The sequence below is a fragment of the Tursiops truncatus genome, chromosome 6 (assembly GCF_011762595.2).
Source record: "Tursiops truncatus isolate mTurTru1 chromosome 6, mTurTru1.mat.Y, whole genome shotgun sequence".
Classification (NCBI taxonomy): Eukaryota; Metazoa; Chordata; class Mammalia; order Artiodactyla; family Delphinidae; genus Tursiops; species Tursiops truncatus.
Window position 1 is genome coordinate 11,915,669 of NC_047039.1, and position 12,938 is coordinate 11,928,606.

Consider the following 12,938-nt stretch of genomic DNA (forward strand, 5'->3'; position numbering starts at 1 on the left):
CTGATTGGACAAACGAATCATCCCAAAATTGAGGTGGTGGACTTTGGGAGCAATGATATATATATTTTTTTCCTTTTTCTCTTTTTGTGAGTGTGTATGTGTACGCTTCTTTGTGTGATTTTGTCTATAGCTTTTCTTTTACCATTTGTCCTAGGGTTCTGTCCATTTTTTTTTAATATAGTTTTTAGCACTGTTACCTTTGGTGGATTTGTTTTTTCGTTTGGTTGCTCTCTTCTTTCTGTTTTTTAAATTACTTTTTAATTTTTTTATGTTTAATAATTTTTTATTTTAATAACTTTCTCTTTCTTTCTTTTTTTCTCACTTTTCTTCTGAGCTATGTGGCTGACAGGGTGTTGGTGCTCCAGCTGGGTGTCAGGCCAGGGCCTTTGAGGTGGGAGAGCCGAGTTCAGGACATTTCTCCACCAGAGACCTCCCGGCTCGATGTAATATCAAATGGCAAAAGCTCTCCCAGAGATCTCCACCTCAATGCTAAGACCCAGCTCCACTCAATGACCAGCAAGCTACAGTGCTGGACACCCTATGCCAAACAACTAGCAAGACAGGAACACAACCCCACCCATTAGCACATAGGCTGCCTAAAATCATAATAAGGTCACAGACACCCCAAAACACACCCCCAAATAACACCTGGACATGGTCCTGCTCACCAGAAAGACAAGATCCAGCCTCATCCACCAGAACACAGGCACCAGGCCCCTCCACCAGGAAGCCTACACAACCGACTGAACCAACCATAGCCACTGGGGGCAGACACCAAAAACAACGGGAACTACGAACCTGCAGCCTGCAAAAAGGAGACCCCAAACACAGTAAGTTAAGCAAAATGAGAAGACAGAGAAACACAGCAGATGAAGGAGCAAGGTGAAAACCCATCAGACCAAACAAAGGAAGAGGAAATAGGCAGTCTACCTGAAAAAGAATTCAGAGTAATGATAGTAAAGATGATCCAAAATCTTGGAAATAGAATGGAGAAAATACAAGAAATGTTTAACAAGGACCTAGAAGAACTAAATAGCAAACAACAACGATGAACAACACAATAAATGAAATAAAAAATTCTCTAGGAGGAATCAATAACAGAATAACTGAGGCAGAAGAACGGATAAGTGACATGGAAGATAAAGTAGTGGAAATGACTACTGCAGAGCAGAATAAAGAAAAAAGAATGAAAAGAATTGAGGACAGTCTCAGAGACCTCTGGGACAACATTAAACGCACCAACATTCGAATTATAGGGGTCCCAGAAGAAGAAGAGAAAAAGAAAGGGACTGAGAAAATATTTGAAGAGATTATAGTTGAAAACTTCCCTAATATGGGAAAGGAAATAGCCAAGTCCAGGAAGTGCAGAGAGTCCCATACGGGATAAATCCAAGGAGAAACATGCCAGGACACATATTAATGAAACTATCAAAAATTAAATACAAAGAACAAATATTAAAAGCAGCAAGGGAAAAACAACAAATAACATACAAGGGAATCCCCATAAGCTTAACAGCTGATCTTTCAGCAGAAACTCTGCAGGCCAGAAGGGACTGGCAGGACATATTTAAAGTGATAAAAGGGAAAAACCTACAACCAAGATTACTCTACCCAGAAAGGATCTCATTCAGATTCGACGGAGAAATTAAAACCTTTACAGACAAGCAAAAGCTAAGAGAAATCAGCACCACCAAACCAGCTTTACAACAAATGCTAAAGGAACTTCTCTAGGCAGGAAACAAGAGAAGGAAAAGACCTACAATAACAAACGCAAAACAATTAAGAAACTGGTAATAGGAACATACATGTCGATAACTGCCTTAAATATAAATGGATTAAATGCTCCAAACAAAGACATATATTGACTGAATGGATACAAAAACAAGTCTTTAAAATAAAGACTATTACAAGAGACAAAGAAGGACACTACATAATGATCAAGGGATCAATCCAAGAAGAAGATATAACAATTGTAAATATTTATGCACCCAACATAGGAGCACCTCAATACATAAGGCAAATGCTAACAGCCATAAAAGGGGAAATTGACAGTAACACAATCACAGTAGGGGACTTTAACACCCCACTTTCACCAATGGACAGATCATCCACAATGAAAATAAGTAAGGAAACACAAGCTTTAAATGATACATTAAACAAGATGGACGTAATTGATATGAGACTAGATATCAATTACAGGAAAAAATCTGTAAAAAATACAAACACATGGAGGCTAAACAATACACTACTTAATAACCAAGAGATCGCTGAAGAAATCAAAAAGGAAATCAAAAAATACCTAGAAACAACTGACAATGAAAACACGACAACTCCAAACCTATGGGATGCAGCAAAAGCAGTTCTAAGGGGAAGTTTATAGCAATACAATCCTACCTCAAGAAACAAGAAACATCTCAAATAAACAACCTAACCTTACACCTAAAGCAATTAGAGAAAGAAGAACAAAAAGACCCCCAAAGTTAGCAGAAGAAAAGAAATCATAAAGATCAGATCAGAAATAAATGAAAAAGAAATGACGGAAACGATAGCAAAGATCAATAACACTAAAAGCTGGTTCTTTGAGAAGATAAACAAAATTGATAAACCATTAGCCAGACTCATCAAGAAAAAAAGGGAGAAGACTCAATAGAATTAGAAATGAAAAAGAAGTAACAACTGACATTGCAGAAATACAAAGGATCATGGGAGATTACTACAAGCAACTGTATGCCAATAAAATGGGCAACCTGGAAGAAATGGACAAATTCTTTGAAAAGAACAACCTTCCAAGACTGAACCAGGAAGAAACAGAAAATATAAACAGACCAATCACAAGCACTGAGATTGAAACTGTGATTAAAAACTTCCAACAAACAAAAGCCTAGGACCAGATGGCTTCACAGGCGAATTCTATCAAACATTTAGAGAAGAGCTAACACCTATCCTTCTCAAACTCTTCTAGTATATAGCAGAGGGAGGAACACTCCCAAACTCATTCTATGAGGTCACCATCACCCTGATACCAAAAGCAGACAAAGATGTCACAAAGAAAGAAAACTACAGGGCAATATCACTGATGAACATAGATGCAAAAATCCTCAATGAAATACTAGCAAACAGAATCCAGAAGCACACCAAAAGGATCATACACCATGATCAAGTGGGGTTTATCCCAGAGTTGCAAGGGTTCTTCAGTATATGCAAATCAATCTATATGATAAACCATATTAACAAATTGAAGGATAAAAACCATATGATCATATCAATATCAAGAAGCTTTCAACAAAATTAAACACCATTTATGATAAAAACTCTCCAGAAAGTAGACATAGAGGGAACTTACCTCAACATAATTAAGGCCATATATGACAAACACACAGCCAACATTGTTCTCAATCGTGAAAAACCAAAACCATTTCCACTAAGATCAGGAAGAAGACAAGGTTGCCCACTCTCACCACTATTATTCAACATAGTTTGGGAAGTTTTAGCCACAGCAATCAGAGAATAAAAAGAAATAAAAGGAATCCAAATCGGAAAAGAAGAAGTAAAGCTGTCACTGTTTGCAAATGACATGATACTATACATAGAGAATCTCAAGATGTTACCAGAAAACTACTAGAGCTAATCAATGAATTTGGTAGAGTAGCAAGATACAAAATTAATGCACAGAAATCTCTTGCATGCCTATACACTAATGATGAAAAATCTAAAAGAGAAATTAAGGAAACACTCCCATTTACCATTGCAACAAAAAGAATAAAATACCTAGGAATAAACCTACCTAAGGAGACAAAAGACCTGTATGCAGAAAACTATAAGACACTGATGAAAGAAATTAAAGATGATACCAACAGATGGAGAGATATACCATGTTCTTGGATTGGAAGAATCAACATTGTGAAAATGACTCTACTACCCAAAGCAGTCTACAGATTCAATGCAATCCCTGTCATACTACCAATGGCATTTTTCACAGAACTAGAACAAAAAATTTCACAATTTTTATGGAAACACAAAAGACCCCAAATAGCCAAAGCAATCTTGCGAAAGAAAAACAGAGCTCTAGGAATCAAGCTACTACAAAGCTATAGTAATCAAGACAATATGGTTCTGGCACAAAAACAGAAATATAGATCAATGGAACAGGATAGAAAGGGATAAACCCATGCACATATTGTCACCTTATTTTTGATAAAGGAGGCAAGAATATACAATGGAGAAAAGGCAGCCTCTTCAATAAGTGGTGCTGGGAAAACTGGACAGCTATATGTAAAAGAATGAACTTAGAACACTCCCTAACACCATACGCAAAAATAAACTCAAAATGGATTAAAGACCTAAATGTAAGGGCAGACACTATAACACTCTTAGAGGAAAACATAGGCAGAACACTCTGACAAAAATCACAGCAAGATCCTTTTTGACCCACCTCCTAGAGAAATGGAAATAAAAACAAAAAGAAACAAATGGGACCTAATGAAACTTAAAAGCTGTTGCACAGCAAGGGAAACCATAAACAAGATGAAAAGACAACCCTCAGAATGCGAGAAAATGTTTTCAAAATAAGCAACTGACAAAGGACTAATCTCCAAAATATACAAGCAGCTCATGCAGCTCAATATGAAAAAAGCAAACAACCCAATCCAAAAATGGGCAGAAAACTTAATAGACTTTTCCAAAGAAGATATACAGATTGCCAACAGACACATGAAAGAATGCTCAACATCACTAATCATTAGAGAAATGCAAATCAAAACTACAATGAGGTATCACTTCACACTGGTCAGAATGGCCATCATCAAAAAATCTACAAACAATAAATGCTGGAGAGGGTGTGGAGAAAAGGGAACCCTCTTGCACTGTTGGTAGGAATGTAAATTGATACAGCGACAATGGAGAACAGTATGGAAGTTCCTTAAAAAATTAAAAATAGAACTAACATACAACCCAGCAATCCCACTACTGGGCATATACCCTGAGAAAGCCATAATTCAAAAAGAATCATGTATCACAATGTTCATTGCAGCTCTATTTACAATAGCCAGGACATGGAAGCAACCTAAGTGTCCATCGACAGATGAATGGATAAAGAAGATGTGGTACATTTATACGATGGAATATTACTCAGCCATATGAAGAAAAGAAATTGAGTTATTTGTAGTGAGGTGGAAGGACCTAGAGACTGTCATACAGAGTGAAGAAGTCAGAAAGAGAAAAACGAATACTGTATGCTAATGCATATATATGGAATCTAAGAAAAATATAAAGAAAAGGTTATGAAGAACCTACGGGCAGGACAGGAATAAAGACGCAGACGTAGAGAATGGACTTGAGGACACTGGCAGAGGGAAGGGTAAGCTGGGACGAAGTGAGAGAGTAGCATGGACATATATACACTACCAAATGTAAAATAGATAGCTAGTGGGAAGCAGCCGCATAGCAAAGGGAGATCAGCTCGGTGCTTTGTGACCACCTAGAGGGGTGGGATAGGGAGAGCGGGAGGGAGACGCAAGAGGGAAGAGATATGGGGATATATGTATATGTGTAACTGATTCACTCTGTTACAAAGCAGAAACTAACACACCATTGTAAAGCAATTATACTCCAATAAAGATTTTTTTTTAAAAATTCTTTCTCTGAAATGTCCTGTCATCTAGATGAGATAAAGTTTCAAAGTATTGAGAAAAGTCATATAATAAAACTATGTTTTATAGGAAAGCCTCCCTCTTCAGTGGACTGGGAGGAGGGTGAGGGGACAGAGAAGTTTACACAGAGGAGAGATATCTGAGCTGATTTTTGGAGGAAAACCAGGAGAAGGTCAGGCAGGCAGAGGATGAGAAGCAGAGGGTAGGGGGAAGAGAACAGAGGGCCTTCCAGACTGAGAGAACAGCCCCTGCAAAAGTAGGAATGCTACATGGCATTCTGGAAGTGAAAAGTATTTCCCTAAAGCAAGGATTGATAATAATAAGGGACGTGCCGGGAGCGAGAGCTACAAGGATTGGCAGGATCCAGATTCTTCATGTAGCTGGAAGAGGTAGGAGTTTGAGAGTGTGGACTCTCTCCTGTTGAGTGTTCCAGAGGATTTAAAGTAGGAGAGCAATGCACTTGTAATTAGGAAAGTCATTCTGACAGCAGAAAGGAAGGGGCTCTGACCCGAAGCACCTCTGGAGTCTGGCAGGGAAAGTTTAGGAGGAGGAGGTCAGGGAGGGTGAGAGCCTGAACGAAGAGTGTCATGGGGAGGTGCTGGAGGGAAGGATTGAAACAGGAAGAATCAATGGAATTTAGTGACTTAATAGATTTCCAGGTTTCCGGCTTGAGCAGCTGGGCAGATTGTGGTGCTACCATTAAGATGAAAATATGAATATCTGAGGATGGGGAAGGATCCATAGGGAAGGATTCAGTTTGGGGGACGGTGAATTCAAGATGTGATTTCTTTTTTTTAGACATTTATTTTATTTTTGGCTGCGTTGGGTCTTCGTTGCTGCACGCGGGCTTTTCCCTGGTTACGGCGAACGGGGGCTACTCTTCGTTGCGGTGCACAGGCTTCTCGTTGTGGTGACTTCTCTTGTTGAGAGCACAGGCTCTAGGCGCGCAGGCTTAGTAGTTGTGGCTCACGGGCTCATTAGTTGGGGCGCACGGGCTTAGTTGTTCCGCAGTATGTGGGATCTTCCCAGACCAGGGCTCGAACCCGTGTCTCCTGTATTGGCAGGCAGATTCTTAACCACCGCACCACCAGGGAAGCCCCGTGATTTCTTTAAATAATATAACTAAGCTGATTTCTTGATTACAATTAAGTTATATAACTTGCTTATGAGCTGTTTTTCATTAACACCATTAGGGAGTAATGAGTCTCTGTGTTTAATGACCAAAGCTGGGGAGAGTAATCTTGCTAAGCGTTGACCCAGGCAATCTCAGAAGCAGTGACTGCAATAATATCCTAACACATGATTGAGATAAAGTTAAGCTAGAGCTATAAATACATATGAAAATGTATGCTTGAATATAGAGTAACTAATTAATGCTAAATATATTGCACATGAACTTTTCTTGAGCATAACTTCACATTATCATAAGTCATTGCGGTTGCGGGGAATCTGTTTCATGAGTACGTGTTTAATTTGCATAGTAAAACTTTAAAGACTTTACACTTCCCAACCTCCCCTATTCTAGGTGTTGTTGGTTTATTAATTTCTTTTTTTTTTTTAAATAAATTTATTTATTTATTTTTGGCTGCGTTGGATCTTCGTTGCTGCGCGCAGGCTTTCTCTAGTTGGAGCGAGCGGGGGCTGGTCTTTGTTGTGGTACGTGGGCTTCTCATTGCGGCGGCTTCTCTTGTTGTGGAGCACGGGCTTGGTTGCTCCACGGCATGTGGGATCGTCCCGGCCCAGGGCCCGAACCCTTGTCCCCTGCATCGGCAGGCGGATTCTTAACCACTGCGCCACCAGGGAAGCCCCCGGTTTATTAATTTCTGACAAGGAAGTGAAAATAGTACATACAATTTCCAGGAAGTGTTTTTATTTTTTTATTTTATTAAAAAATTTTTTTATTGACATAGAGTTGATTTACAATATTGTGTTAGTTTCAGGTGTACAGTAAAGTGATTGTTATATATAAATACATATATTTTTTTACATTCTCTTCCATTATAGGTTATTACAAGTTACTGAGTATAGTTCCCTGTGTTATACAGTAGTTCCTTGTTGGTTATCTATTTTATATATATTAGTGTGTATATTTTAACCCCAAACTCCTAATTTAGCCCTCTCCTCCCTCCCCTTTGGTAACCGTAAGTTTGCTTTCAATGTCTGTGAGTCTATTTCTGTCTTGTAAATAAGTTCATTTGTACAGGAAGTGTTTTTAATTGGAGGAGTATGTCCTTTTTCTTCCCTTTCCTCTCCCCTGCTGGATTGAATGTGAGTGTGATAACTGGAACAGGAGCAACCACTTTGGATCCTGAGGTATGCATGGGTGTATAACAGGGTCACAGAAGCCTGGATCCCTAACCCCATGGGCACCAAACTTCCTTCAGATGTATAAAAGAGAACTAAACCCTTTTCTGGAATTTTTTTTTCTGTCAGTCATAATTGGATCTAATCATATTGGATTTATTTTCTGGTTTCATTAGTAAAATTTATATAAAATTTTTGTCCTAGCCACATCCTGGTATTGTACTAATGCACTGAAAGCACTGGAATGATAGATATGAATAAAAGGAGCCCAAAGCTTGTAGTATTCTATTGGGGAAGAATCATACACCACCAGTAGGTGATAGCTTCCATTGTTGTTTGCTGGGGACACAGAAGAGGGATTCCTTAGCCCAAGCCAAGTAAGAGCGACTTTGAGCTGAATCCTTAGTGTAAGGAGGCCATCGCCAGGTATCGCCAGGTAGTGTAAGGAGGCTATCACCAGGTATGGAAGGTGTGCAGAAAGGGCATTTTAGGAATCATACAGCATGAGTAAAGGCAATGGGCATGTACAACTTCTAGGCAGTGTTCTCTGGAAGGCTGGTGTGTTTAAGGAACAGTAAGTTATCCAGAGTGATCAGAACCCCATATGCAATGGGGTTGGCAGAAGATAAACCTGGCATGATTGGGTCACTGGGAAGGGCCCTGAATGTCAAGTGAAGGAATCTGAACTTAATCTACAGGTAATTAAGAGTCATCAAATCATCTGCAAAGAAAAGAAGTCTATTTACAGCCTTCCATGACAATAATCGCACGGTTCTATATTCAGAACATCAGCCTGTTGCCAACCAAACAGTGAAGGAACTCCCTGTGGAAATACAATATAATTACAATTTTCTTCCAAGGGATTGAAATGACTTTTTGGGCAGGAGGTGGGAGTTGGAGGAAGGAAAGGAGGAAGTGAGGGAGAGACACACATACACACAAACACAGACAGTGAGAGACGGAGACAGAGAGAAAGACAGTTCGAGTGAGAGAGTGTGTGCATGTATATGGGTGCATGTGTAATAGAGATGTGTGTGTGTCCATGTTTAATAGAGGCTCCAGATAGGGGAGATAGGGGAGAGAAGAAAGCCTGAAGACTTGTATCAGAAAAGATTTCAAAGGAACGGAAGGAAGGATTGAGATGAATTTTGCAAAGTTTAATTAAAACCATGGAACATATCTGCCTTAGGGAAGGAGAAAACTGTCTCTAAATTTATTTGTCATGAGATCTTCACACTTTCTTCCCTGGTCTATTTTTGTGGCTTCTCTGCAGGCTAATGGTAATAGATGCTAAATGTCTTTTTTGATGGAGTTTCTAGAAGTACTATATGTGGTATTTGTTTAATTTCAGATTTATTCTTTATAAGTACCAAAGGGAAATGTTAAACCCTTAAAACTATATTTCGTACTGGGGACAGGAGAAGAAAACAGACGTGTAGCCCCTACAATGTGCCTTTTATCTCATGGGCACTTTGCCTGCATTACCTCGTTTACTTTAATCATCACTATAACCCTACCAGATAGGCATTATTACATCTATTTTCCAGAAGGAGCTGAGCATCTCGGAGATTGAGGCTACTGTCCAGATTGTTTCTAAATGGCAGAACCAGGATTTAAATTCTACTCAGCTTGACAACAGAACCCGTGTTCTTTCTAAAACACTGAGAATATTCTGGCTCTCTTTCCTAGGCTAAGAGAACCTGGGCAAGTTGTATGGTCTCAATGAGATAAACTAAATGATGGTTTGAATTCCCAAAGGAGATGCTTCTGGGAACCTTGAAATGAGGCACACACGTTACTCTGGTCTAAATTTCTCATGGGAAGCAAATATAGCCCTCATACATTTTTTTCTTGTTAGCAATTTTATTTGGAGCCCTTACATCTATGCAGAAAAGACTCCTCTGGAGCCGCTTGAAATGCTCTGACCTCAGTGAGACAAGAGGAATAACTGAGAAATTCTGAGACACTTTAGGTCACTGCATCTCTTTATATATAAACCATATGATTCCATGAAAGGTCAGGAGTCTCCATATGGGAAGCTTTAAGGACATGGGAATATCTTATTACTGGGCTGTTTCAGGCATTTTGTTTCAGAAGTCTTGAATATCTCAAACAGGATATCGCAGTCATGGTAATGTGCGTTTAGTTTTCTTACTTCTTTCTCTCCATTGTTATTTCATGGAATTGTCATTCACTTAGAAGTAGAAATAGAGTATTTTGAGTATGAAGCTCTGTTGTCAGATGATGGGACCCTGAAGCAGAGAGAGGAAATAGTTGGAAAATGGGGTATCTGGGACTTCCCTGGCGGTCCAGTGGTTAAGACTCTGACCTTCCAGTGCAGGGAGCACAGGTTCCATCCCTGGTCGGGAAGATCCCGCATGCGTGTGGTACAGCCAAAAAAACAAAACAAAACAAAAAAAAAAAACAAAGAGTTATCGGGCTTCCCTGGTGGCGCAGTGGTTGAGAGTCCGCCTGCCGACGCAGGGGACGCGGGTTCGTGCCCCGGTCCGGGAAGATCCCACATGCCGCGGAGCGGCTGGGCCCGTGAGCCATGGCCGCTGAGCCTGCGCATCCAGAGCCTGTGCTCCGTAACGGGAGAGGCCACAACAGTGAGAGGCCCACGTACCGCAAAAAAAAAAAAAAAAAGATCTTTGGACTTGCTTTCAAATCTTAGCTCTATAATGAATAACTGTATAATATCGTGCAAATTAATATTTCTGAGCTTTACTTATACGTAAAGTAGAAACATTATCTCAAGGAATTCTTGATACATCTAGGGCTACATCCAGTTTGAAGGTAGATGCTGAGGGCTGACTTGAAGCTCTTTCCCCAGGAAAGTGGCAGCATCTCAGGAAGAGAGCAGAGGAAATTCTAGAAGAAACTCACTAATATACCCTGTGTTCGTTTTCTATTGCTGTTGGGTTTAGCAGCTTCAAACAGTGCCCACTTACTAGTTCATAGTTCTGTGTGTCAGAAGTACAGCCTGGGCTCTGCTGGGTTCTCCGTTCAGGGTCTCACAGTACTGAAATCAAGGTGTTGGCTAGGCTGGACTCCGATCTGGAGGTTATGGGGAAAAATCCACTTCTAAGCTTATTCAGGTTGTCAAAATCCAGTTGCTCCTTGTTGGATATCTGAGGTCCCCACTTCCTTGCTGGCTGCATCTGGGGTCTGCTCTCTGCTCCTAGAGGCTACCCACATTCCTGCTCACATGACCCCTCTATCTTCACGCTGATAAGAACACAGCAAATCCTTCTTATGCTTCAAGTCCCTCTGACTTCTTTTTTTTTTTTTTTTCCTTTAAAAGGCTCAGATCATTAGGTCAGACCTAGCTGGATCATCTCCATATCTTTTTTTTTTTTAACATCTTTATTGGGGTATAATTGCTTTACAATGGTGTATTAGTTTCTGCTTTATAACAAAGTGAATCAGTTATACATATACATATGTTCCCGTATCTCTTCCCTCTTGTGTCTCCCTCCCTCCCACCCTCCCTATCCCACCCCTCCAGGTGGTCACAAAGCACCGAGCTGATATCCCTGTGCTATGCGGCTGCTTCCCACTAACTATCTACCTTACGTTTGGTAGTGTATATATGTCCATGCCTCTCTCTCGCTTTGTCACAGCTCACCCTTCCCCCTCCCCATATCCTCAAGTCCATTCTCCAGTAGGTCTGTGTCTTTATTCCTGTCTTACCCCTAGGTTCTTCATGACATTTTTTTTTCTTAAATTCCATATATATGTGTTAGCATACGGTATTTGTCTTTCTCTTTCTGACTTACTTCACTCTGTATGACCGACTCTGGGTCTATCCACCTCATTACAAATAGCTCAATTTTGTTTCTTTTTATGGCTGAGTAATATTCCATTGTGTATATGTGCCACATCTTCTTTATGCATTCATCCGATGATGGGCACTTACATTGTTTCCGTCTCCGGGCTATTGTAAATAGAGCTGCAATGAACATTTTGGTACATGACTCTTTTTGAATTATGGTTTTCTCAGGGTATATGCCCAGTAGTGGGATTGCTGGGTCATATGGTAGTTCTATTTGTAGTTTTTTAAGGAACCTCCATACTGTTCTCCATAGTGGCTGTATCAGTTTACATTCCCACCAGCAGTGCAAGAGGGTTCCCTTTTCTCCACACCCTCTCCAGCATTTATTGTTTCTAGATTTTTTGATGATGGCCATTCTGACTGGTGTGAGATGATATCTCATTGTAGTTTTGATTTGCATTTCTCTAATGATTAATGATGTTGAGCATTCTTTCATGTGTTTGTTGGCAGTCTGTATATCTTCTTTGGAGAAATGTCTATTTAGGTCTTCTGCCCATTTTTGGATTGGGTTGTCTGTTTTTTTGTTATTGAGCTGCATGAGCTGCTTGTAAATTTTGGACATCTCCATATCTTAAGGTCAGTGGATCTGAGACTTTAAAAATATCTGCAAAATTCCTTTGTAGCAGCACCTACACAGTCTTTGAAGAACCCCATTCCCAGGGCATGGGACTATCAGGGTCCATCTTTAGAATTCTGCCTACCACCCACACTAATTTAAAGGGTCAAGGGATAGATGAATCTTGGGATTCCTGTTGCTATGAAAAAACAATAGAGAACAGTGGGAGGAACTGGGAGGCCAGTGTCCCTGCACTGTTCTACTAGGCAGAAAGCCAGAGGGGCCCTAGGGGTCCCTGACCCAGGGGACAAGTGCTCCAGGAAAAAAGCCAGGAGCAGCCAACTGGGAACCTTGGGGTGCTGTCAAACCAAAGATAAAATTCCCTGGAGAAAGCTGCTTCTTAATGCTGCAGCTTCACCATAGCAAGCAGAAGAACCTGCACAGGGATAATTTTGCCTCCTGGAGTCCCCTATGGATTTTTCTCTTCTGTCATCGTAAACTACTATATCCCTGAGTGGTAATGTAGATTATTGTCAACCTGTCTTTTAGTTTATGGTCTGTGATAAGGACTCTACATAAATTAGAGGGACATGGA